The 26,815-nt window shown below is 43.2% G+C and overlaps 1 protein-coding gene across 2 annotated transcripts in view; it reads right to left on the bottom strand.

The window, feature by feature from the left end:
- brf1b (BRF1 general transcription factor IIIB subunit b) overlaps positions 1 to 26,815 on the bottom strand; it is a 135,902-nt gene that overhangs the window by 47,612 nt on the left and 61,475 nt on the right. The window lies entirely within an intron of this gene.

A 26,815-nucleotide genomic window follows, 5' to 3' on the forward strand; every position in this document is an offset into this window, starting at 1 on the left:
TTCTTAAGCAGGTTCGGTAAATGTTGAATGTCGTAATGGTAGACTTAGGGAGATGACATCATCATAAACACTGGGGAAACTTCCTGGTTTAGAAGCTCTTTTTGGGAAGAGCCATATGTTATTTAGATGTGGGCCTATAAGGTATAAGACACCTTCTTCGCTACATAAGTAGCCACGTAGCATAGATCTCAATTGATAGCTTTGCAACAGAAACAGGCAACCAGAAACGAGCATTCAAAAGAATGAGCCGTGTGTGCCAAGCTGCCAAGAAGATCAAGGGAAAGCCTGAGAACGGGGTTGGTGGAAACCCATCATGAGAAATAGCAGCCTAGATATGGGTCACAATCTGTCAGCCATCTTAGTGCCTTCATTATGCTGTCATTTGGGGGGTTTGGATGGGACACTGCAACGACTGATACAGGACGTCGTACTGTGATGAAAATAGCAGTTGTGGGGGACAGAGAAAGAGAGAAACAAAGAGAGAGAGACTGTGTGTGAGAGTGTGAGAGAGAGAGAGAGAGAGAGAGAGAGAGAGAGAGAACGAGAGAGAGAACGAGAGAGAGAGATTAATTTACAGATCTGGGGATTATCTATCCATGTGTCACTGTGAATTTCAATCCAAATGACACAGCAATATAGAGTCTCCTTGGTGACAGATCTAGTCACAGGCAGCTACCATCTTTGGACTGTGCTTCCATGTATAACGGCAACAAAGCTGCCATACCTCAGACTCTCTAACGTTCTGTATGTTCAATCAATTCCATTGTGTATTCCATTCAATTACATTATTTTCAATTAACTTCCAATTCAATGGAGGGCGAGAGAGAGAGAGAGAGAGAGAGAGAGAGAGAGAGAGAGAGAGCGGAGACAGAGAGAGACAGAGAGAGAGAGAGACAGAGACAGAGAGAGAGAAACCCAAAGACAGACATGAAAAGAGAAGTGCAAGGGGGCAATAAAAAGCAGAGCAGAGCAAGATTGTTTCCAGCATATATTTCCAGCATATTGGCAGGGGGGCCCCAGTGGCCAGATTGTCTGTTGGGTAAGATTGGAGTTGGGGCTGCCAGTAAGCGTTAGCCACAAATGCACACAGGCACAGAAATGACTCCCTGCACGTTCAGGGGCCGTCTTGGGGTCAACAACAAGGCAGTACAGAGCTGCACAGACACAGGGCTATGTAGCGTGCAGATAGGAATACAGGTGTGTGTGTGTGTGTGTGTGTGACTGTGTGTGGACTGCTTGCTCGGAGTGAGGAGTGGAACTGATATTTCCAATATTCGAACATTGATGGTGAGAAAGTTCCAAAGGGTAAAGACTTTAATAGCGAGAACCTGGTTACCGAGATTTACCGCCCAAACCCACTCCTGTTTCCTGGGATTAATAAATGTTCATTTTTATGACCTTTTATTTATTCCGGGTAGCCCAATTGAGACCAGTGTCTCTTTCCCAATGGTGACCTAAGTACAAACATTTTCTCACAAACAGGAAGATGATAAATGTACATTACAAATAAAACAAGAAGAATAAAAATAACAACAAGGCACAACCTCAACACCACAATTTCTACAAATAAACCACTACAATCAATCGAAACAACTGCAATTAATTCATTCAACACCAGAGTCCTAAACTGCACCAGGGAATTAAGATGCAAGGATTTTTTGAGGTTATTTCAACATTGGGGGGAACTAAAACTAAAGGAGGATTTAGCTAAATGGTTGAGACCAGAGGGACCTAAATAGTTAACCAATCCTTCAAGCAGGTTTGGTAGCTCATTCTTTTATACGTTAGAAACAAAGTTAAGTAAACTGGAATCTTGAGTAGAAGTGATCTACGGGACTTTAAAGAGGACCAGCCAACCTTTTGATACAGGATGCAGTGGTGAGTATTAAAACGGTCACCTGTGATAAAGCGAAGGGCGCTATGGTAGACGGCATCCAAAGGTTTAAGAGTAGTGGCTGCTGCAAACTGGTAAATGGTGTCACCATAGTCAAGAACTAGCAGGAAAGTTGACTGTACAATCTGCTTCCTGCTATTTACGGAGAGGCAAGATCTACTTCTAGCTCATCCATATATATTTTTTAAACATTAATTCTTTGTCAATCCAAATGCTCAGATATTTATAGGAGGGAACCAGATCGATGGGAGAACCATCCAATGAATAAATATGTAGTCCATCTGAAACTTTTTTGTAAGAATTGGAGAACAACATATATTTAGTCTTACCTGCATTAAGTACAAGTTCTAAACAAACCAGGGCTTTCTGTAAGGCAACAAAGTCACATTGCAGCACTAACATAGCCTGGTCAACAGTTGGGGTAATGGCATACATATCAGTGTCGTCTGCATAACAGATAGACCAATATTATTTATTAAATTGTAAAGAGAACAGGCCTCAGTCCCGACCCCTGCGGTAAAAAATGTCGTAATATCCAGGAAACTAGACTTGACACCATCAGAAATCACGTATTGAGTCCTATCTGACAGACGATTCTCAAACCACATGCAAGAAGCCTGATCCAGGCTATTTCACTCAACCTTTGAATGAGAGTGTTTTGGTCAACAGTGTCAAAGGCCTCGGAAAGGTCTATAAATAAGGCAGCACAATGATTTTTATGATCTAAACAATTCAAAACATCATGTAAAACAAGCGTAGCAGCTGAAATGGTGTCCAGGTCTAAAACTGAATTGGTGCACATTAAGAATAGAGTGAGAAGTTAAAAAAATTCTTAGCTGACAGTTGGCCAGGGATTCTAAAACTTTGGAAAGACAAGATAATTTGGAGATTGGACAGTAGTTATCTAAGTCAGAAGGATCTCCTCCTTTATGTAGGGGGAGGACATGTGCTGCTTTCCAGATTTTAGGGATAACACTAGCCTTCCCTGTAGCTCAGTTGGTAGAGCATGGTGTTTGCAACGCCAGGGTTGTGGGTTTGATTCCCACGGGGGGCCAGTACGGGGAAAACAAAACAAAAAAACAATGTATGCATTCACTACTGTAAGTTGCTCTGGATAAGAGCGTCTGCTAAATGACTAAAATGTAAATGTAGAAACAATAGTCAAGTAAAAAATATGGGTCAATGGTTCTACAATGAGTGCTGCAGTAAAAAGGGATTAAGTGAGTCAGCGCATATGGATTTTTTAAAAACATCAATCTTTAGCAAAGCACTTACTACACATCATAGATATCAAGTAGATGAAATGAAAATAAAGTATGTGAGTCTGTTAGTGCATCATTCTCCACAATCTGTTCTGAGGTGACTAGAGGACTCTCTAGTAGAATGATATGAATTTTTTGAGATTATCCTTTCAAATACGTTGCCAGCTGAAGCAAAATGCACTACAAATGTACATTTTGTTTAGTATGGGACCAGAGGCTGTCAAAATCTGCTGGGGCAAGAAGGGGGTGTAGTTTTGTTTGAAAGATTTGACCACTTTCCTGAAGTTAGCTGGATTACCACCACTCTCCGATACACAATTAAATAAATATGTTGATTTTGCTTTTCTAACCAGATATAGAGATTTATTTTTCAATTGTCTGAAGGACTGCCAATCTGATGTAGAATCAGTCAGTCTAGCGTTAGCCCAAACTAAATGTTTTTCCTGTAATTTCAGACAATTTATGCGTGAACCAAGGATTAGAACTGTTTTCACCCTTAGCATTTTGTGCGGTGCATGTTCATCTGCAACATCTCTTATGCAGGCAATGGGACAATGGTAACTGAACTGATATATCCCATTGGCTGTAAACTCATGAGGGGTAGTTCTAAGAATAATATCGAAGAGAGAAGATTTTTCAGGGTGTTTAAAGTTGGGGAGAGTTGGTTTAGTTATCAGCCGAGTTAGATTTAGATCAGTACAAATATCTTTAAACCCATCAGATACTGGAATCAACCAATCCAGATTAACATTTAACATGAACATTTAACAGATTAAGATCGACCATTATTAATAATTTGGATTTAGCATAGTTAGACAGCATGTCACACAATTTGATCAGAGCATAAATTATAATACATTATTTCTATGAACAGCATGATGTGAAATGGAACTGTTCAATGATATGCGATGTCTAAATCTGGCTTCTCTACAACCTCTGCTCTACTATCTGCATGATCAGTCATCAACGCTCTGCGTGGGGACAGACAGCTCATCTCAGTATAGAATGCAGTTCACAATGCATGTATCATCTCATCAGCTGGAAGCTTTTCTTCTTGTGACAGGTACATTTGCTGCAGAATAGCCTATGCTACAGTAAAATTAGGACTAATACAGTGCATTCGGAAAGTATTCACACCCCTTGACTTTTCCCACATTTTGTTACATTACAGCCTTATTCTAAAATGCATTACAGTGATTTTCCCTTAGCAATCTACACGCAATACCCCATAATGACAAAGCAAAAACCAGGTTTTTAGAAATGTTTGCACATTTTTTTTAAGAAATCTGTTGAAATATCACATTTACATAAGTATTCAGACCCTTTACTCAGTACTTTGTTGAAGCACCTTTAGCAGCGATTACAGCCTCCAGTCTTCTTGGGTATGACGCTACAAGCTTGGCACACCTGTATTTGTGGAGTTTCTCCCATTCTTCTCTGCAGATCCTCTCAAGTTCTGCCAGGTTGGATGGAGAGCGTCGCTGCACAGCTATTTTCAGGTCTCTCAAGAGATGTTAGATCGGGTTCAAGTCCAGGCTCTGGCTGGGCCACCCAAAGACATTCAGAGACTTGTCCCAAAGCCACTCTTGTGTTGTCTTGGCTGTGTGCTTAGGGTCATTGTCCTGTTGGAAAGTGAACCTTCGCTCCAGTCTGAGGTCCTGAGCGCTCTGGAGCAGGTTTTCACCAAGGATCTCTCTGTACTTTGCTCCATTCATCTTTCCCACGATCCTGACTAGTCTCCCAGTCCCTGCCACTGAAAAACATCTCCACAGCATGAAGCTGCCACCACTACGCTCAGCATATGTGGGAGCTCCTTCAAGACCGTTGGAAAAGCATTCCTCATGAAGCTGGTTGAGAGAATGCCAAGTGTGTGCAAAGCTGTCATCAAGGCAAAGGGTGGCTACTTATATTATGATTTGTTTAACACTTTTTTGGTTACTACATGATTCCATATGTGTTATTTCATAGTTTTGATGTCTTCACTATTATTCTACAATGTATAAAATAGTGAAAATAAAGAAAAACCCTTGAATGAGTAGGTGTTGTAGGCGCTGCGCCCCCCCGCCAACCCCTTCGTGCCCCCTACGACAGTTTGGGAATCACTGAGCTAGGTACTACCACTAACCAAGACAAGGGAACAGCCTAGCCTGATCCCCGAACTGTTTATGTTCATGCCTTATCCATGCTGCCATTCAAGCCAAAGAAGGAGTGGCAAGGAGTGGCATGATAGCACCCAGGCTAGGAACAGGCCGCATTAGAACAGGCCTACAGTAAGGCTACCTCTTCGACAGTCAGCATATTTCAAGGAAGAGTGTGCTCCAGCTACAGCTGTACACTTGACTGAGCATTGTCCCAAATTACATAACAAATTATGTAAATAATTATGAATTATACATGAATCAGCCTTGGCACTCCTGTCGTAACTAACAAACGCACACACACAGACAAACAAACACACAGACACACACGTGAATATAATTAGCCTAAATATGATTAAAATAATACAAATATCCCCCAAATTTACCAAAACGTGTTATGATATTACGTTTGCAGCAAATTGCCTAGTAATGGTTATAAGAGCTATAAGAGCTCGTTTCACCTCAAAGAACACAGAGTGAAATATTAGCGGAGAGCGGATCATGGTGTATTTTTTATTTTTACCTTTGTTTAACCAGGTAAGCAAGTTGAGAACAAGTTCTCGTTTACAACTGTGACCTGGCCAAGATAAAGAAAAGCAGTTTGACACATACAACAACACAGAGTTACACATGGAGTAAAACAAACATAAAGTCAATAATACAGTACAAAAACAAGTCTATATACAATGTGAGCAAATGAGGTGAGATAAGGGAGGTAAAGGCAATAAAAAGGCTGCGGTGGCGAAGTAAATACAATATAGCAATTAAAAACACTGGAATTGTAGATTTGCAGTAGGTGAATGTGCAAAGTAGAAAGTAGAAATACTGGGGTGCAAGGGAGCAAAATAAATAAATAAATACAGTAGGGGATGAGGTAATTGTTTGGGCTATTTATAGATGGGCAATGTACAGCTGCAGTGATCTGTGAGCTGCTCTGACAGCTGGTGCTTAAAGCTGGTGAGGGAGATAAGTGTTTCCAGTTTCAGAGTTTTTTGTAGTTCGTTCCAGTCATTGGCAGCAGAGAACTGGAAGGAGAGGCGGCCAAAGGAGGAATTGGCCCTGGGGGTGACCAGTGAAATACACCTGCTGGAGCGCGTGCTACGGGTGGGTGCTGCTATGGTGAAGAGCGAGCTGAGATAAGGCGGGACTTTACCTAGCAGGGTCTTGTAGATGACCTGGAACCAGTGGAATTGGCGACGAGTATGAAGCGAGGGCCAGCCAACGAGAGCATACAGGTCGCAGTGGTGGGTAGTATATGGGGCTTTGGTGACAAAACGGATGGATCGGTAGGATGGTCAGTTTTATGAAGGTATGATTGGCAGCATGAGTGAAGGATGCTTTGTTGCGAAATAGGAAGCCAATTCTAGATTTAACTTTGGATTGGAGATGTTTGATGTGAGTGATGCTGGGCGGGCGGGCAGGTGTAGGCAGCAATCGGTTGAAGAGCATGCATTTAGTTTTACTTGTATTTAAGAGCAGTTGGAGGCCACGGAAGGAGAGCTGTATGGCATTGAAGCTCGTCTGGAGGGTAGTTAACACAGTGTCCAAAGAAGGGCCAGAAGTATACAGAATGGTGTTGTCTGCGTAGAGGTGGATCAGAGACTCACCAGCAGCAAGAGCGACATCATTGATGTATACAGAGAAAAGAGTTGGCCCACGATTTGAACCCTGTGGCACCCCCATAGAGACTGCAAGAGGCCCAGACAACAGGCCCTCCGATTTGACACACTGAACTCTATCGGAAAAGTAGTTGGTGAACCAGGCGAGGCAATCATTTGAGAAACCGAGGCTGTTGAGTCTGCTGATGAGGATGTGGTGATTGACAGAGTCGAAAGCCTTGGCCAGGTTAATGAATACGGCTGCACAGTAATGTTTCTTATCGATGGCGGTTAAGATATCGTTTAGGACCTTGAGCGTGGCTGAGGTGCACCCATGACCAGCTCTGAAACCAGATTGCATAGTGGAGAAGGTACGGTGGGATTCGAAATGGTCGGTAATCTGTTTGTTAACTTGGCTTTCGAAGACCTTAGAAAGGCAGGGAAGGATAGATATAGGTCTGTAGCAGTTTGGGTCTGGAGTGTCCCCCCCTTTGAAGAGGGGGATGACCGCAGCTGCTTTCCAATCTTTGGGAATCTCAGACGACACGAAAGAGAGGTTGAACAGGCTAGTAATAGGGGTTGCAACAATTTCGGCAGATAATTTTAGAAAGAAAGGGTCCAGATTATCTAGCCCGGCTGATTTGTAGGGGTCCAGATTTTGCAGCTCTTTCAGAACATCAGCTGACTGGATTTGGGAGAAGGAGAAATGGGGAAGGCTTGGGCGAGTTTTTGTGGGGGGTGCAGTGCTGTTGACCAGGGTAGGGGTAGCCAGGTGGAAAGCATGGCCAGCCATAGAAAAATGCTTATTGAAATTCTCAATTATAGTGGATTTATCGGTGGTGACAGGTTCCTATCCTCAGTGCAGTGGGCAGCTGGGAGGAGGTGCTCTTATTCTCCATGGACTTTACAGTGTCCCAGAACTTTTTGGAGTTTGTGTTGCAGGAATAGGGCATCAAGGGATAAGGTATATGAGTGCAAGTTTATGTGTGTGGGAGAAGTGGGGTGTGTGGGGGGGGGGGGGGGGTGTGTGGTGGGTGGGGGGGGGGGGGTGGTGTGTGTGTGTGTGTGTGTGTGTGTGTGTGTGTGTGTGTGTGTGTGTGTGTGTGTGTGTGTGTGTGTGTGTGGTAGTCTGTAGGCCATAAGATCATTTCAGGCTACAAGCTGTTTAAAACGTGTGTTGGGAACAGAGCGTAAGATATGTGTGTATCTACCATATGTGTGTGTATGGGAAGGGATGTTAGTGAGTGCATACGCATGCACGAACGCATACACAGTGTAAGATAACAGTACACTCCTGCTCTACACAAAGGTAAAATTAAGCCATTCTCAATCTCATTTAGCAACGTAAAACATTGAGTGCAATCCTACATAATAGCATTGGAATATAAGAGGAACACTGCTTTTGGGCTATACAAGGATAGATCTGCCGAACAGAAATGTGTAGAAACATTTTAGTCATTTAGCAGACACTTTTATCCAGGGTGATTTACAGTTAGTGTATTCATCTTAAAACAGCTAGGTGGGACAACCACATCTCACAGTCATAGTAAGTACATTTTTCCTCAACAAAGTAGCTATCAGCAAAATAAGAGCTAGTAAGAGGGAAAAGACTCAAGCGCAAGTGTTAGTTCACGAAAGGCTTTATTACATTTTTTTGGGGAGGGTTGAGGAGGGAGTGCGAGGGTGGGTGCTGTTGGATTATTTAAGATACTCGTTCTGATGTTTTCGGAAGATGGGCAGGGACTCTGCTGTCCTAGCTGGTTCCACAATTGGGGTGCCAGGACAGAGCTTGGACTGGGCTGAGCGGGAGCTGCCCTGCTGTAGGGTTGGGAAGGTCAAGAGACCAGAGGTGGCAGAATGGAGTACTCGCGTTGGGTGTAGGGTTTGAGTAGAGCCTGAAGGTATAGGGAGGGGAAGTTCCTTTTGCTGCTCTGTAGGCAAGTACCATGGTCTTGTTGTGGATGTAATCTTCGACTGGAAGCCAGTGGAGTGCGCGGAGGAGTGGGGTGACATGGGAACACACAAACATTATAGAAACATTGGACTAATGACTTCCAGAGGAATCCTATTCTATTCACATTGGGCAAATATTATGATATCATATCGCATTGCATTATACAACTACATAAAAATAAGTGTTGCATCAGATCGGCAGATGGCTATTGTCACGCCCTGACCCGAGAGAGCCGTTTTATGTCTCTATTTAGGTTTGGTCAGGGTGTGATTTGGGTGGGCATTCTATGTCTGTGGTTCTATGTTTGGGATTGCTTTGTTTCGGCCGGGTATGGCTCCCAATCAGGAACAGCTGTACATCGTTGTTGCTGATTGGGAGTCATACTTAGGCAGCCTGTTTTTCCTTTGGGTTTTGTGGGTAGCTATTTTCCTGTTTAGTTTTGTTAACCTGACAGAACTGTTGCTGGTCGTTTTTTGGTTTATTTTTGTATAGTGTTCATTCGGTCTATTAAAATCATTCACGATGAACACATCCTCCGCTGCACCTTGGTCTCATTTTGACGTCGGCCGTTACAGATTCACCCACCATAAACGGACCAAGCAGCGTGAGAGGAAGGAACAGAGGGTTCAGGATTCCTGGACGTGGGAGGAATTACTGGACGGAAAGGGACCATGGAGTCAAGCTGGGGAATATCGCCGCCCGAAAGAGGAGCTGGAGGCAGCGAAAGCTGAGAGTTGGTGGTATGAGGAAAGGGACCGCAACAGGCACGAGAGGCAGCCGGGGGGGGGCACACGGGAAATGTGGCAGAGCCAGGATGGAATTCTGGGCCAACTTCCCGTGCTTACAGGAGGCAGCGTAGTACTGGTTAGGCACCGTGTTATGCGGTAAAGCGCACGGTGTCCCCAGTACGCGTTGATAGCCCGGAGCGCTACATGCCAGCCCCCCGCAAGTGCCATGCAAGAGTGGGCATCGAGCCAGGACGGATTGTGCCAGCTCAGCGCATCTGGTCTCCAGTGCGCCGTTTCGGTCCAGGCTATCCTGCGCCGGCTCTGCGCACTGTGTCTCCAGGGCGCTGGGGGGGCTCAGTTCGTCCTATGCCTGCGCTCCGCCCGTGCCGGGCTAGAGTGGCCATTCAGCCTGGAGTAGGGGTGTCAAGCCTACGCACCAGAACTCGAGTGCTCCCCCACAGCCCGGTCTATCCTGTGCCTCCTCCTCGGACCAGGCCTCCAGTGGGTCTCCCCATCCTGGTCTATCCTGTGCCTCCTCCTCGGACCAGGCCTCCAGTGGGTCTCCCCATCCTGGTCTATCCTGTGCCTCCTCCTCGGACCAGGCCTCCAGTGGGTCTCCCCATCCTGGTCTATCCTGTGCCTCCTCCTCGGACCAGGCCTCCAGTGGGTCTCCCCAGTCCGGAGCAGCCAGAGCCGCCCGCCAGCCCGGAACCGCCAGAGCCGCCCGCCAGTCCGGAGCCGCCAGAGCCGCCCGCCAGTCCGGAGCCGCCAGAGTCGCCCGCCAGCCGGGCGCAGCCAGAGTCGCCCGCCAGCCGGGCGCAGCCAGAGTCGCCCTCCAGTCCGGGGCCCGCTGCGAGGGTCCCCAGTCCGTGGTCGGCGGCAGGAGATCACGGTCTAGGGGAGCCAGTGAAGTGGGGTGAGCCAGTGGTGTCTGCGTCCCGCTCCAGAGCCTCCACCGCGGAGAAATGCCCACCCAGAGCCTCCCCTATAGGTTCAGGTTTTGCGGCCGGAGTCCGCACCTTTGGGGGGGGGGGGGTACTGTCACGCCCTGACCCGAGAGAGCCGTTTTATGTCTCTATTTAGGTTTGGTCAGGGTGTGATTTGGGTGGGCATTCTATGTCTGTGGTTCTATGTTTGGGATTGCTTTGTTTCGGCCGGGTATGGCTCCCAATCAGGAACAGCTGTACATCATTGTTGCTGATTGGGAGTCATACTTAGGCAGCCTGTTTTTCCTTTGGGTTTTGTGGGTAGCTATTTTCCTGTTTAGTTTTGTTAACCTGACAGAACTGTTGCTGGTCGTTTTTTGGTTTATTTTTGTATAGTGTTCATTCGGTCTATTAAAATCATTCACGATGAACACATCCTCCGCTGCACCTTGGTCTCATTTTGACGACGGCCGTTACAGCTATATATGACGCATTTCAGGAAGCTAGGCGTATGTCGCACGTCACTACTTCACAAGAGAGACATTTCAACGTATTTTTTTAAATTAATCAATTTCTCTTTTGTGATGAAATGCCTTCGTGAACATGTGAACTTTCATGTGCCTTTTTTTAGCAACGGTCAGTGTGAACCGGAGTGACTTGACACAATGCTGGCCAAACAAGATGTATACTGAACAAAAATATAAACGCAACTTTCAAAAATTCCAACGATTCTCCTGAGTTACAGTTCATATAAGGAAATCTGCAGATTGAAAACAATTAATTTCGTCCTAATCTATAGATTTCACATGACTATGCAGTGGCACAGCCATGGGTGGGCCTGGGAGGGCATAGGCCCACCCACTGGAGGGGCCCAGCCATTCAGAATTAGTTTTTCCCAACAAAAGGGCTTTATTACAGACAGAAATACTCCTCAGTTTCATCAGCTATCCGGGTGGTCTCAGACGATCCCGCAGGTGAAGAAGTCAGATGTGGAGGTCCTGGGCTGGCATGGTTACACGTGGTCTACAGGTGTGAGGCCGGTTGGACCTACTGCCAAATTCTCTAAAATGATGTTGGAGGCAGATGGTAGAGAAATTAACATTAGATTCTCTGGCAAAAGCTCTGGTGGATATTGCTGCAGTCAGTATGCCAATTGCACGCTCTCTCAAAACTTGAGACATCTGTGGCATTGTGTTGTGTGACAAAACTGCACAGTTTAGAGTGGCCTTTTATTGTCCCCAGCCCAAGGTACACCTGTGTAATGATCATGATGTTTGATCAGCTTCTTGATAGGCCACACCTGTCAGGTGGATGGATTATCTTGTCAAAAGTTCTGGGATCTTTTATTTCAGCTCATGAAACATGAGACCAACACTTTACATGTTGCGTTTATATTTTTGTTCAGTATAGCTATAAACAAAACTTAAATGGTTAAAAAGTTAAATGGTTCCTGTCTGCCGTGAAGTGTTCATCCATGTATACTGGGAAGAGTCTAGCTACATTTTCAGATATTATACGTTTCTAATTTTGTCAGAAAGTCGTTTTCATTGCAAGTTAAAGCCTACTGTGAGCAAGCTAGCGAACGTTAGCTTGCTTGCTGGCTCACTAGCTAACGTTACGTGTATGATCTGTGTAGTAATATTATTTGAATCAGAAATCCAATTGTATTTCTAGTTATAGCCTAATGTTAGCTAGCTAACATTGAACCTAGTTGGTTAGCTGTAGCTACATGCAGATTCATACTACAGCTATGACAATGTTTGTTTTTTAGTAGTATGATTTGGGATTATGCCGGTTCATTGTTTAGCTAGCTAGCTAGCTACATGTCTAAACAAAAGACTGCACTTCGCCAGATGATTACATGACTATCAAGTTAACCAGGTGTGTCTGGGGGTGATTACGGCCATCTATTGCATTTCATGAAAATGTGTACATGTCTATAGACAATAGTGACCCATCCACTTCGATGAGGGGTGGTTATAGCATTTATTTCGCATGACCCATCAATTTAGATAAGTGTGTCAGGTAAACATCATCTAATAATTATAAAATATTTATAAAATATTTTTATCTGGACACTTTCTGTTTTTGATATTCCTACCATGCAAGTAACCATTTCACTGTACCGTTTACAACCTCTGTATCCTGTTCATGTGACAAATAAACATAGATTTTATTATATATAGTGTGTGTTTAGCAGAGACAGTAATGTGAAGAACAACATGACCTGCACCAAAGTCAGATTATGATATACAGTGCCTTCGGAAAGTATTCAGACCTATTTACTATTTCCACATTTTATTACGTTACAGCCTTATTCTAAAATTTGATAAAATAAATACAAATCCTCAGCAATCTAACCCATAATGACAAAGCTGAAACATGTTTTTAGAAAGTTTTGTAAATGTATTAAAAATATAAAAATAGAAATACCTTATTTACATAAGTATTCAGACCCTTTGCTATGAGACTCGAAATTGAGCTCAGGTGCATCCTGTTTCCATTGAACATCCTTCAGATGTTTCTACAATTTGATTGGAGCCCACCTGTGTAAATTCAATTGATTGGACATGATTTGGAAAGTCCAACACCTGTCTATATAAGGTCCCACAGTTGACAGTGCATGTCAGAAAAAAACCAAGCCATGAGGTCGAAGGATTTGTCCATAGAGCTCCAGGACAGGATTGTGTAGAGGCACAGATCTAGGGAAGGGTACCAAAACATTTCTGCAGCTTTGAAGGTCCCCAAGAACACAGTGGACTAAATAATGTTTTAAATGGAAGAAGTTTGGAACCACCAAGACTCTTCCTAGAGCTGGCCGCCCAGCCAAACTGAGCAATCGGGGGAGAAGGGCCTTGGTCAGGGAGGTGACCAAGAACCCAATGGTCACTCTGACAGCGCTCTAGTTCCTCTGTGGTGATGAGAGAACCTTACAGAAGGAAAACCATTTCTGCAACACTCTACCAATCAGGCCTTTATAGTACGTGGCCAGAAGGAAGCCACTCCTCTGTAAAAGGCACATGACAGCCCACTTGGAGTTTGCCAAAGGGCACCTAAAGACTCTCAGACCATGAGAAAATCTCAGACTATGAGATTCTCTGGTCTGATGAAACCAATATTGAAGTCTTTGGCCTGAATGCCAAGCGTCATGTCTGGAGGAAACCTGGCACCATCCCTACGGTGAAGCATAGTGGTGGCAGCATCAGGGACTGGGAGGCTAGTCAGGATCGAGGGAAAGATGAAAGGAGCAAAGTACAGAGAGATCCTTGATAAGAACCTGCTTCAGAGCCCTCAGGACCTCAGACTGGGGCGATGGTTCACTTTCCAACGACCCTAAGCACACAGCCAAGCAACGCAGGAGTAGCTTCGGAACAAGTCTCTGAATGTCTTTGAGTGGCCCATCCAGAGCCCGGACTTGAACCCGATCAAACATCTCTGGAGAGACCTGAAAATAGATGATCAGCAACACTCCCCATCCAACCTGACAGAGCTTGAGAGGATCTGCAGAGAAGAATGGGAGAAACTCCCCGAATACAGGTGTGCCAAGCATGTAGCATCATACCCAAGAAGACTTGAGAAGTAATCGCTGCCAAAGGTGCTTCAACAAAGTACTGAGTAAAGGGTCTGAATACTTAAGTAAATGTGATATTTCTGTTTATTTTTTATAAATTAGCAAAAAATTCTAAAAACTCTTTTGGCTTTGTCATTATGGGGTATTGAGTGTAGATTGATGAGGGGAAAAAACAATTTAATACATTTTACAATAAGGTTGTAACCTAACAAAATTTGGAAAAAGTCAAGGGGTCTGAATACTCTCCAAAGGCACTGTAGACTAAGGACTAGATAAAGTGTATTTTTATCTGGAGTTTTTCCTTATTGTAGGTTACTACTTTTGCCACTTTTAGTCTTAAAATCTTTGGTTGTTTACTACACTACTCACTCTGTTTATCACATGGCCTCATGTGAATCCTTAAAGAGATGGGTGATAAGGCTTAAGAGAGTGTGAACAATGCTTAATGGGTGTAGAAAATGAAAATGAGAACTCTCCAGTAGGTTTACCAAAACATTCCAGGGCCATTTTCTCAAAAGTGGGGTTACAAGTTCATCAACTTTCAAAGCAGAATTACTGTACCATTATTCCTCAACTGCAGTGTATGATATACAATTTTCTAGCTCTGAGTCTCTACTTTTATGCAATTTAAAAAACAAAATTTAAAATGTTGCTACATCGGACCGAATCCAGGTGGTGGGTCACATATTTGTAACATGACACATTACATTATATTACTTGGGCATGTAAAGCTCACCACACACCTTTCCCCCCTTTCCCCTTGCTCCCTCCCCTCCCCTTCAACATTCTCTCACTTACAAGCATAAAATGTTTCTCAGGACAATATCCAGGCTTCTCTGCTTCGTAGCCCTAGTATGTTTTCTGCGTGACAGGCCCTGAGTGTAGCTGATGTGTGTGACTGTGTACACCAGGAGGGGTGAAAGAGAGGAGGGTGCCGATTGCTTGTCTCCCTTCCTGTCAGTTGTCACCCGTTCAAGGCGAACTCCTCTGTGGTAAGCTGTCAGTTCCACACACAGTTCCACACACATACAGTGTGTACACACACAAACACTGCATACTCTGTCTCAGGAACCACATTAATAAGATATAAGAAATAACAAATCTCCTGAGATAACACTGCAAAAAAGACAAACCGGAACAGTGTTTACTGTCCCTTTAAGATGGAGGCCAGGTGGTACGGCAGAGAGGAGCTGCAGCTGTACTGTCACTGGCAGGGGGGTAGGCAGGTTGGCCGGAGCAGCTGTCTAATTACATCACGGCAGGAGGTCAGCACACGGCCAATCACCCTCCTTCGCTGACACCTTGCAGCTCCAATAGAGGACAGAGGGAGAGAGGAAGGGACCGTCTGCATGGACAGCATAATAGAGACCTAGAAAGTCACTCAATGACGTTGACCATAGTACTGCTTTCTGCATTGAAAAGGAACATGAGGAAGGTCTGCACCCAATATTTACAGTGAAAGAAAGCAAAGTCTTTAGTGAGAGCTTTTGACAACACATGGCTAGAAGCCAGGCCTGGCTAAACATGCATTTGAAGTACCAAATACATATTTGTGAAAATCTTATAGTAAATCATTTTGTGTTTCTTCAAAAACACATTTAAGAGGTACCAGTTCCAGAGTTCATGTAAGTCTAGTCTATATTCAGAAATAATGCAACTAGCTGAGCATATACTACGAGCTGAGCATATTGGCTCAAAAGGCAGAAAACCTGATTCAACAAGCAGCCGGTATAGCCACTAGTAGGAATACCATCAAGTGAACCACTGTCCATGCTTTCCCTTCAGACTACAAGCCACACCATTTGCATGTTACACCCTGATGTCAACGTAAAATGCTCAACGTAAAATGTCACTCAGGGAGATGTACTCGAGCCAAACTCATTTTGAGAGATTATAAAAATCCAGAAACATTGTTGGTATTGCATTTGTTGGATTGTAAAAGTAATTCACATTATATATATATTTTTATCATAAAGTCAGCCAACACTGTTTACATTTAATTTGTTAATTTCATTGAGGTAATGGAAAAAACGCTCAGAGGTGGGGTGTGGGAGGGGTTGGGCAATTGTACCGTTATTTTGATTGATTGTGTTGTTTATGTGATTCCAATAAAAATGAATTGTTTGCAAAGAAAGAAAGAAAGAAAGAAAGAAAGAAAGAAAGAAAGAAAGAAAGAAAGAAAAACAATTCAGGCCGAATCGGGAGGATTGGCAACCGTAGCCTCAAACCCACGTTGCAGTACACCACCAAGCGAGGTTTGTAATTCACAGAGACGGTTTCTGCTAAACTCAGCCCTGTAGTCTAAGAGTCTGCCACAGTTTTATTCAAAAAACATAAAGTTAATGCCAAACCTCGTTTTTAAAAAACAGTCTACAACAAGAGACAAGTTTGCTCAAACCCTGCAGAATATAACCATGTTTCACTGGTCTTGGATTGGATTTACTGGATAATTCTATATCTGGCGAACAGCCGCTGCTCTACTTCGGGGAATAGGTCTCTCCTTATCTTGTATTTAGGCTAGTTACTTCTGTTTAGATCTAGTGTGAAGAGACATTTTGATGACATCAGCATGAACTAGTTACAACTTTATTCAGAGGGAGATGCCTCTGGGGAGTTAAAAGCGTCGTCCTCTCCTTGGGAAAGTGGGACTGCTTTAAATAGGCACTGGGTTCGAAGGAGGTCGTCACATCATCGGTCATTTTGGCTCATCATGGAGCGTCTATTGAGGGCAGATGCACTTAGTGGTGCCAGAATGCTGGGGTGACTGGAAATAAAATGGAGTCCACAGGAGCTACTGTACAGACAGCCTGCAGAGAGATGGGCCCGGACTGTCAGCTTTAAAGAGTGAGGGGGGTGGGGGTGCCCAGTAGACCTCACACACACACACACACACACACACACACACACACACACACACACACACACACACACACACACACACACACACACACACACACACACACACACACACACACACACACACACACACACACACACACACACACAGATAATGCAGAGACAGACAGGCAGGGAGGCACAGATTTATATACCGCCACACAAACAACACACACACATACTTTTAGGCAAATACCTGCGCAGACACACTCTCACTTTTGGACTTTATGAGAATGCTATGAAGTCCAAAAGTTATGGCCAGAGTTAGAAAGTTGGCTGTCAGAAATATTACAATGTAAATTTACTTTAATCCATCTGTCTGCATATTTCAAGACATGCAGTGAGATATGCAATGGGTTGGACAATACTCTTCTCATCAATTATCTTGAAAAAACATACACTTAAAAACTGGGAATCAACCAATCCTCCATCGTTAAGTCAATGGAAAAATCATATGCTTCATTATGTAAATATTGAAAGAGCGTGGGGGTTGGAGAGGAACAAAATGGTGCAATTTGAGGATGTGGCGGAGAGTAGTGCAGACAGTGGAGATAGAGGTGGGAACAGGTGTGTCTGGGCAGCTGTGATGTCGTCGATGTTTGTGTGCATCTGTATGTTGTCTTTTGTATGTGTATGTTCTGTATTGTTTGAAATAAATAATTAAATAAATAACACCAACACATTATCACCCACTCATAAAAACACACCGACACCTACACGGCAGGGTTTTAAGTGAGCAGGACGCTGAGCCAGTGAGCCCACGCCTATATTTCTGCATGTGTGTGGGATTGGGGAGATTTATCTCTGCTAAAGCCACTAAAGCCCAATGTTTACGAGTCCTGGGGCCTGAGCCTCTCCCAAAGAAGCTTTCCCTCCAGCCGCTCTGTTCTGTCCAAAATTATTCCCTATATAGTGCACTAATTCTGACCAGAGCATTATGGGTCCTGGTCAAAAGTAGTGCACGATATAGGGAATAGGGTGCCATTCGGGACACACCCCTCAGCTTCCCAGGCACAAGGACAATGATGAATAATATCCATCCACTCCACATAGCTCCCGTTACCAGCTAGCTAGCGACCTATAAAGAATGCTAGCCCAACTACATTTCACATCACAGACTTTTATTAGGGTTCTTGTATTCAGGGAGCATGTTAGCTAGTAGTGCTAGTGCGCAAAATATTTTATTAGGGTTCCTGTATTCAGGAAGCGTGATAGTAATGCTAGCGCTATCTTTTTACTCGGCTTACTATAATTCAGAAGTGTGTTGGGGTGCCTCAAGGAAATATGAGCCAGTTTGCTTGGACAGGCGACTCCGGTTATAGCCGGAGCCCAACGGCCAAGTTGAGAAGGAAATGGGAGGTCAAATAGGGGTAAAGAGGGTCGGGTCAAGAGGCGAGCAGCTGTGAGGATCTGCAAGGCCTGACCAATGATCTACTAATATAACATTCTATTTCACTTCTCATGCACATAACCATTTCAATGAATGTGGAATTTCTACAAATCAATAACATCATACTATCACAAAGAAAAAAAACTTGAAGTGTTTTTTCTCTTGTCCCTGATAATGATGCTCTTAGCCTGAATACTGTTTTCATTCACATTAAATACAATTTAAATATAGGACAAACTACTACAATGTAGTCAAAAGGAAGCAGCAGAACTGTAGGAAAATGATTAGGTAGTTTATATGGACTAGTAGAGTGTAAAGAAGGTCAACATCAGTCCCCAATAAATCTGAAGGAATTGATTAGACTAAAGGATTCGCACACAACCCTTCAAACGCCAATCAATGTTCTACAATACCATCCAAGGGTCCCTCACAGAACTAGGCATGCGTCTCAAATTGCACCCTATGACCTATTAGTCAAAGCTCTGGTCAAAAGTTGTTGCACAATAGTCGTGGCCAAAAGTTTTGAGAATGACACAAATATTAATTTCCACAAAGTTTGCTGTTTCAGTGTCTTTAGATATTTTCATCAGATGTTACTATGGAATACTGAAGTATAATTACAAGCATTTCATAAGTGTCAAAGGCTTTTATTGACAATTACATGAAGTTGATGCAAAGAGTCAATATTTGCAGTGTTGACCCTTCTTTTTCAAGACCTCTGCAATCCGCCCTGGCATGCTGTCAATTAACTTCGTGGCCACATCCTGACTGATGGCAGCCCATTCTTGCATAATCAATGCTTGGAGTTTGTCAGAATCTGTGGGTTTTTGTTTGTCCACCCGCCTCAAGTTCTCAATGGGATTAAGGTCTGGGCCAAGGTCTGGTCTGGGCCATTTCCTGGCCATGGACCCAAAATATCGATGTTTTGTTCCCAGAGGCACTTAGTTATCACTTTTGCCTTATGGCAAGGTGCTCCATCATGCTGGAAAAGGCATTGTTCGTCACCAAACTGTTCCTGGATGGTTGGGAGAAGTTGCTCTCGGAGGATGTGTTGGTACCATTCTTTATTCATGGCTGTGTTCTTAGGCAAAATTGTGAGTGAGCCCACTCCCTTGGCTGAGAAGCAACCCCACACATGAATGGTCTCAGGATGCTTTACTGTTGGCATGACACAGGACTGATGGTAGCGCTCACCTTGTCTTCACCGGACAAGCTTTTTTCCGGATGCCCCAAACAATCGGAAAGGGGATTCATCAGAGAAAATGACTTTACCCCAGTCCTCAGCAGTCCAATCCCTGTACCTTTTGCAGAATATCAGTCTGACCCTGATGTTTTTCCTGGAGAGAAGTGGCTTCTTTGCTGCCCTTCTTGACACCAGGCCATCCTCCAAAAGTCTTCACCTCACTGTGCGTGCAGATGCACTCACACCTTCCTGCTGCCATTCCTGAGCAAGCTCTGTACTGGTGGTGCCCCGATCCCGCAGCTGAATCAACTTCAGGAAGCGGTCCTGGCGATTGCTGGACTTTCTTGGGCACCCTGAAGCCTTCTTCACAACAATTGAACCGCTCTCCTTGAAGTTCTTGATGATCCAATAAATGGTTGATTTAGGTACAATCTTACTGGCAGCAATATCCTTGCCTGTGAAGCCCTTTTTGTGCAAAGCAATGATGACGGCACATGTTTCCTTGCAGGTAACCATGGCTGACAGAGGAAGAACAATGATTCCAAGCACCACCCTCCTTTTGAAGCTTCCAGTCTGTTATTCGAACTCAATCAGCATGACAGATTGATCTCCAGCCTTGTAGTCGTCAACACTCACACCTGTGTTAACAAGAGAATCACTGACATGATGTCAGCTGGTCCTTTTGTGGCAGGGCTGAAATGCAGTGGAAATGTTTTTGGGGGATTCAGTTCATTTGCATGGCAATGAGGGACTTTGCAATTAATTGCAATTCATCTGATCACTCTTCATAACATTCTGGAGTATATGCAAATTGCCATCATACAAACTGAGGCAGCAGACTTTGTGAAAATTAATATTTGTGTCATTCTCAAAACTTTTGGCCGCAACTGTATATAGGGAATCGGGTGCCATTTGGAATGCAACCTATGACATGACAATGCAACCTATGATTAATGCGGTCCATTTATGTGGTCAACATTGGCCAATGGGTGAGGCAGCGTCACATTTGGAATTCGGCCCATATGCCTTAAATATCTAAGGTGTCTGTGTATTTCATTATTTATAGTCTACTATGAATCATCCTCACTAATAACCAATGGAATTTTCTCCTATGAAGTGTCAAAACGCTGGCTCTCAGTATCCAACATATTTTGGGAATGAATGCTAGTGTTTCTGGTAGACTTCCAGTCATTGCGCTAACACTAGTTAGGATTGGCTCGCTGAACTCCTAAATATAAATATCTGTGGCACTTCATTCCCCTCTTCAAGGGATTAAGGCAAGGGCACCGATTAAACGTTCTGTCAATGTTTCCCAACATAATCCCCCTACCAAATCTCAAAGAACACTGACTATAAGGCTCCAATAAAAGCATTTTATGGAGCACAGATCAGGGAGAAATACTAGGGCTTCAAAATAAGGTTGTCAGAACAAGGGTTGGCAAACAACCATCCATGAATCAAATCAAATGTTATTAGTCACATTGTGCCTTACACTGAAATGCTTACTTGTAATATCTGTCGAACTTGGATATTGTACACGATCAATGCTTTGGTATCTAAATAATTTTGTATAATGGGAATCCTTCATATCATTTCGAAATGTTTAAATAATACTCTACACTTGATTTTGTTCCATAATAGAAACATAGGGTAAACTCTACTGTTATTTAAACCCTATGAGACAGGCCTTTTAAATTCAACCTGAACTTCCAGTGACTCTGTTTGGGATAGTTCCCTGCAGATTAATGAAGACTTATGACAACAGTGTGACCACTGGTCAGGATAATATCAGCCCAGCCTCACTGAGCTGCTGAAACTGAGGCAGAGAGTGGCTTTGTACCAAATGGCACTCTATTTCCTATGTACTGCACTTGTAGTGCAACACTTTTGACAAGGGAGTAATAGGAGCCATAGGGCTCTTGTTAAAAGTAGTTCACTTTTAAATGTTTTATTTATTTTAATTTTAACAGGGAAGACATTGAAACCTTTTCCAAATTCGCCCTGAATAAAACAATATACAGTTGAAGTCGGAAGTTAACATACACTTACGTTGGAGTAATTAAAACTCGTTTTTCAACCACACATTTCTTGTTAACAAACTATAGTTTTGGTAAGTCGGTTAGGACATCTACTTTGTGCATGACACAAGTCATTTTTCCAACAATTGTTTACATACAGATTATTTCACTTATAATTCACTGTATAACAATTCCTGGGAATCAGAAGTTTACAAACACTAAGTTGACTCTGCCTTTAAACAGCTTGGAAAATTCCAGAAAATGATGTCATGGCTTTAGAAGTTTCTGATAGGCTAATTGACATCATTTGAGTCAATTGGAGGTGTACCTGTGGATGTATTTCAAGGCCTACCTTCAAACTCAGTGCCTCTTTGCTTGACATCATGGGAAAATCAAAAGAAATCAGCCAAGACCTCAGAAAAAATGTGTAGAGCACCACAAGCCTGGTTCATCCTTGGGCGCACGATCATCTGTACAAACAATAGTATGCAAGTATAAACACCATGGGACCACGCAGCCGTCATACCGCTCAGGAAGGAGACGCGTTCTGTCTCCTAGAGATGAACGTACTTTGGTGCGAAAAGTGCAAATCAATCCCAGAACAACAGTAAAGGACCTTGTGAAGATGCTGGAGGAAACAGGTACAAAAGTATCTATATCCACAGTAAAACAAGTCCTATATCCACAGTAAAATGAGTCCTATATCGACATAACTTGAAAGGCTGCTCAGCAAGGTAGAAGCCACTGCTCCAAAACCACCATAAAAAAGCCAGACTACGGTTTGCAACTGCACATGATGACAAAGATAGTACTTTTTGGAGAAATGTCCTCTGGTCTGATGAAACAAAAATAGAACTGTTTGGCCATAATGACCATCGTTATGTTTGGAGGAAAAAGGGGGCGGCATGCAAGCCGAAGAACACCATCCCAACCGTGAAGCACGGGGGTGGCAGCATCATGTTGTGGGGGTGCTTTGCTGCAGGAGGGACTGGTGCACTTCACAAAATAGATGGCATCATGAGGATGGAAAATTATGTGTGAAGACAGTGAAGAGGTGACTCTGGGATGCTGGCTAAGGGATGCAAAGAAAAAGCCATATCTCAGACTGGCCAATAAAAGATTGGCAAAAGAACACAGACACTGGACAGAGGACCTCTGCCTAAAAGACCAGCATCCCGGAGTTGCCTCTTCACTGTTGACGTTGAGACTGGTGTTTTGTGTGTACTATTTAATGAAGCTGCCAGTTGAGGACTTGTGAGGCGTCTGTTTCTCAAACAAGACACTAATGTACTTGTCCTCTTGCTCAAGTGTGCACCAGGGCCTCCCACTCCTCTTTCTATTCTGGTTAGAGACAGGTTGCGCTGTTCTGTGAAGGGAGTAGTACACAGCATTGTACGAGATCTTGAATTTCTTGGCAATTTCTCACATGGAATAGCCTTAATTTCTGAGAACAAGAATAGACTGATGAGGTTCAGAAGAAAGTTCTTTGTTTCTGGCCATTTTGAGCCTGTAATCGAACCCAGAAATACTGATGCTCCAGATACTCAACTAGTCTAAAGAAGGCCAGTTTTATTGCTTCTTTAATCAGCGAAACAGTTTTCAGCTATGCTAACATAATTGCAAAACGCTTTTCTAATGATCAACTAGCCTTTCAAAATGACAAACTTGGATTAGCTAACACAATGTGCCATTGTAACACAGGAGTGATGGTTTCTGATAATGGGCCTCTGTACGCCTATGTAGATATTCCATAAAAAATTCTGACGTTTCCAGCTGCAATAGTCATTTACAACATTAACAATGTCTACACTGCATTTCTGATAAATTTGATGTTATTTTAATGGACAAAAAAAATTGCTTTTCTTTCAAAAACATGGACATTTCTAAGTGACCCCAAACTTTTGAACAGTAGTGTATATATAATATAAAATAACACATATGGAATAATGTAGTAACCAAAAAAAGTGTTAAACAAATCTAAAAATATTTATATTTTAGATTCCTCAAAGTAACCACCCTTTGCCTTAATGACAGCTTTGCACACTCTTGGCATTCTCTCAATGAGCTTCACGTGGAATGCTTTTCCAAAAGTCTTCCCACATATGCTGAGCAGTTGTTGGCTGTTTTTCCATGACTCTGTGGTCCAACTCATCCCAAACCATCTCAATTGGGTTGAGGTCGGGTGATTGTGGAGGCCAGATCATCTGATGCAGCACTCCTTCACTTTCATACTTGGTCTAATAGCCCTTACACAGCCTGGAGGTGTGTTGGGTCATTGTCCTGTTAAAAAACAAATGATAGTCCCACTAAGGGCAAACCACATGGGATGGCGTATCGCTGTAGAATGCTGTCGTAGCCATGCTGGTTAAGTGTGTCTTGAATTCTAAATAAATCACTGACAGTGTCACCAGCAAAGCACCCCCACACCATCACACCTCCTCCTCCATGCTTCACGGTGGGAGCCATACATGCAGAGATCATTCGTTCACCTTCTCTGCGTCTCACAAAGACACGGCGGTTGGAACTGAAAATCTCAAATTTGGGTTCATCAGACCAAAGGACAGATTTACACCGGTCTAATGTCCATTGCTTGTGTTTCTTGGCCCAAGCAAAGTCTCTTCTTATTATTGGTGTCCTTTAGTAGTGGTTTCTTTGCAGCAATTCGACCATGAAGCCCTGATTCACACAGTCTCCTCTGAACAGTTGATGTTGAGATGTGTCTGTTACTTGAACTCTGTGAAGCATTTATTTGGGCTGCAATTTCTCAGGCTGGTAACTCTAATGAACTTATCCTCTGCAGCAGAGGTAACTCTGGGTCTTCCATTCCATTCATGAGAGCCAGTTTCATCATATCGCTTGATGGTTTTTGCGACTGCACTTGAAGAAACTTTCAAAGTTCTTGAACTGTTCCGGATTGACTGACCTTCATGTCTTAAATTAATGATGGACTGTCGTTTCTCTTTGCTTATTTGAGCTGTTCTTGCCATAATATGGACTTGGTCTTTTACCAAATAGGGCTATCTTCTGTATACCACCCCTACCTCAAAACACAACTAATTTGCTCAAACACAAGAAGAAATAAATTCCACAAATTAACTTTTAACAAGGCACACCTGCAAATTAGAATGCAATCGAGATGACTACCTCATGAAGCTGGTTGAGAGAATGTCAAGAGTATGCAAAGCTGTCATTAAGGCAAAGGGTGGCTACTTGAAGAATCTTAAATATAAAATAGATTTTGATTTGTTTAACACTTTTTTGGTTACAACATGATTCCACTTGTGTTATTTCATAGTGTTGATGTCTTCACTATTATTATACAATGTAGAAAATAGTAAAAATAAAGATAAACCCTGGAATGAGTGGGTGTATCCAAACTTTTGACTGGTACTGTATGTACACACACACAATAAAGTACATTTTAACAGATTGACCAATGTTATTTATATAAATATACTGAATAAAAATATAAACGCAACATACAACAATTTCAACGATTTTACTGAGTTACAGTTCATATAAGGAAATCAGTCAATTTAAATAAATGTATTAGGTCTTAATCTATGGATTTCATATGACTGGGCAGGAGAGCAGCCATGGGTGGGCCTGTGAGGGTATAGGCCCACCCACTGGGGAGCCAGGCCCAGCCAATCGGAATGAGTTTTTCCCCACAAAAGGGCTTTATTAGGGACAGAAATACTCCTCAGTTTCATCAGCTGTCCGGTTGGCTGGTCTCAGATGATGCCGCAGGTGAAGAAGCCAGATATGGAGAACATTGGCTGGCATGGCTACAAGTGGTCTGTAGTTGTGAGGCCGGTTGGACATACTGCCAAATTCTCTAAAACGACGTTGAAGGCGGCTTATGGTAGAGAAATTAAAATTCAATTATCTGGCAACAGATAATGTCTAGTGGACATTACTTGCATTCAGCATGCCAATTGCATGCTCCCTCAAAACTAGAGACATCTGTGGCATTGTGTTGTGTGAAAAAACTGCACATTTTAGAGTGGCCTTTTATTGTCCCCCAGCACAAGGTGAACCTGTGTAATGATCATGATGTTAATCAGCTGCTTGATATGCCACACCTGTCTGGTGGATGGGTTATCTTAGCAAAGGAGAAATGGGCACTAACAGGGATGTAAACAAATTTGTGCACAACATTTTGAGAAATAAGCTTTTAGTGTGTATGGAACATTTCTGGGATCTTTCATTTCAGCTCATGAAACATGGGACCAACACTTTACATGTTACATTTATATTTTTGTTCAGTATATATAAATTGTGAAGTATACATAGTGAAGAGAAGAGGTCCCAAAATCGACCCCTGTGGTACACCTTTTTGTACCTCAAGAAATCCACACTTAACCCCATCAATTCTCTTCATAGGGTATAGGGTGCCATTTCGGAAGCAGCTATAGAGAGAGGTGGTGGGCGTATTGATTGGTTAAGTGAGGCTAGGGCATGCGCTGGAGTTAATACTTTTATCCATCCAGCCGGGAGCAGAGAGCCAGAGAGCCTTTCGCTCGGCACACACTTGCTCACATCATTGATCCGGTATGTTAAATAAAATATAGAATCCACTTAAGCCAAATTAAGGCATGTGGTCAAATGCGGTCAGGGCTATAGGGGAGTCAGTGGGTATGGTGGGTAGAGAGTGTTTTAAGTTGTGTTTGAATGACCCCTCAACCCGCGACTGATGTGAGTGGGGTGTGGGGAGAACTCTCAGGCCAAAATGGCAGTTATTAAAAGGGGTGAGAGACCTCTTCAAAGAGGAGTGAGAGAGAGGGAGAGAGAAAAAGAGAGAGATTTGGGGATTGCTTGACTGACAAGAGCTCAATAGGAGATTCTGACCAAAACGTCATGCTGATAGACACACAAAAAATACATCTAAATTAAGTCCTTTCACAACCAGTATACAACCTGACTGTGACAACACAAAAGACGTCACCCTGGCGTTATTGCGACCAGTTTTGCCCACTGGCATTACTAGCTTACGTACCAGTTTGGGGGTGGACTCACAATATCACTCAAGCACAGCTCAAGGTTTTTCCCGGACGATTATGGTTAGGGGTAACGACACGCACTGTAATCTTGGGTTATTACACGGTTAAAAGGGAAGTTTAGGAATTCAATTTGATGTTAGATGGTTCCTTACCCTGAAAGTAGTCTACGGGCCTGGAGAAACTAAAATCCATGGTTCAGTTTTCGTAAAGGGATACTTTGGGATTTTGGCAATGAGGTCCTTTATCTACTTCCCC

Source organism: Salmo salar, chromosome ssa15 (assembly GCF_905237065.1).
Source record: "Salmo salar chromosome ssa15, Ssal_v3.1, whole genome shotgun sequence".
Taxonomy (NCBI): Eukaryota; Metazoa; Chordata; class Actinopteri; order Salmoniformes; family Salmonidae; genus Salmo; species Salmo salar.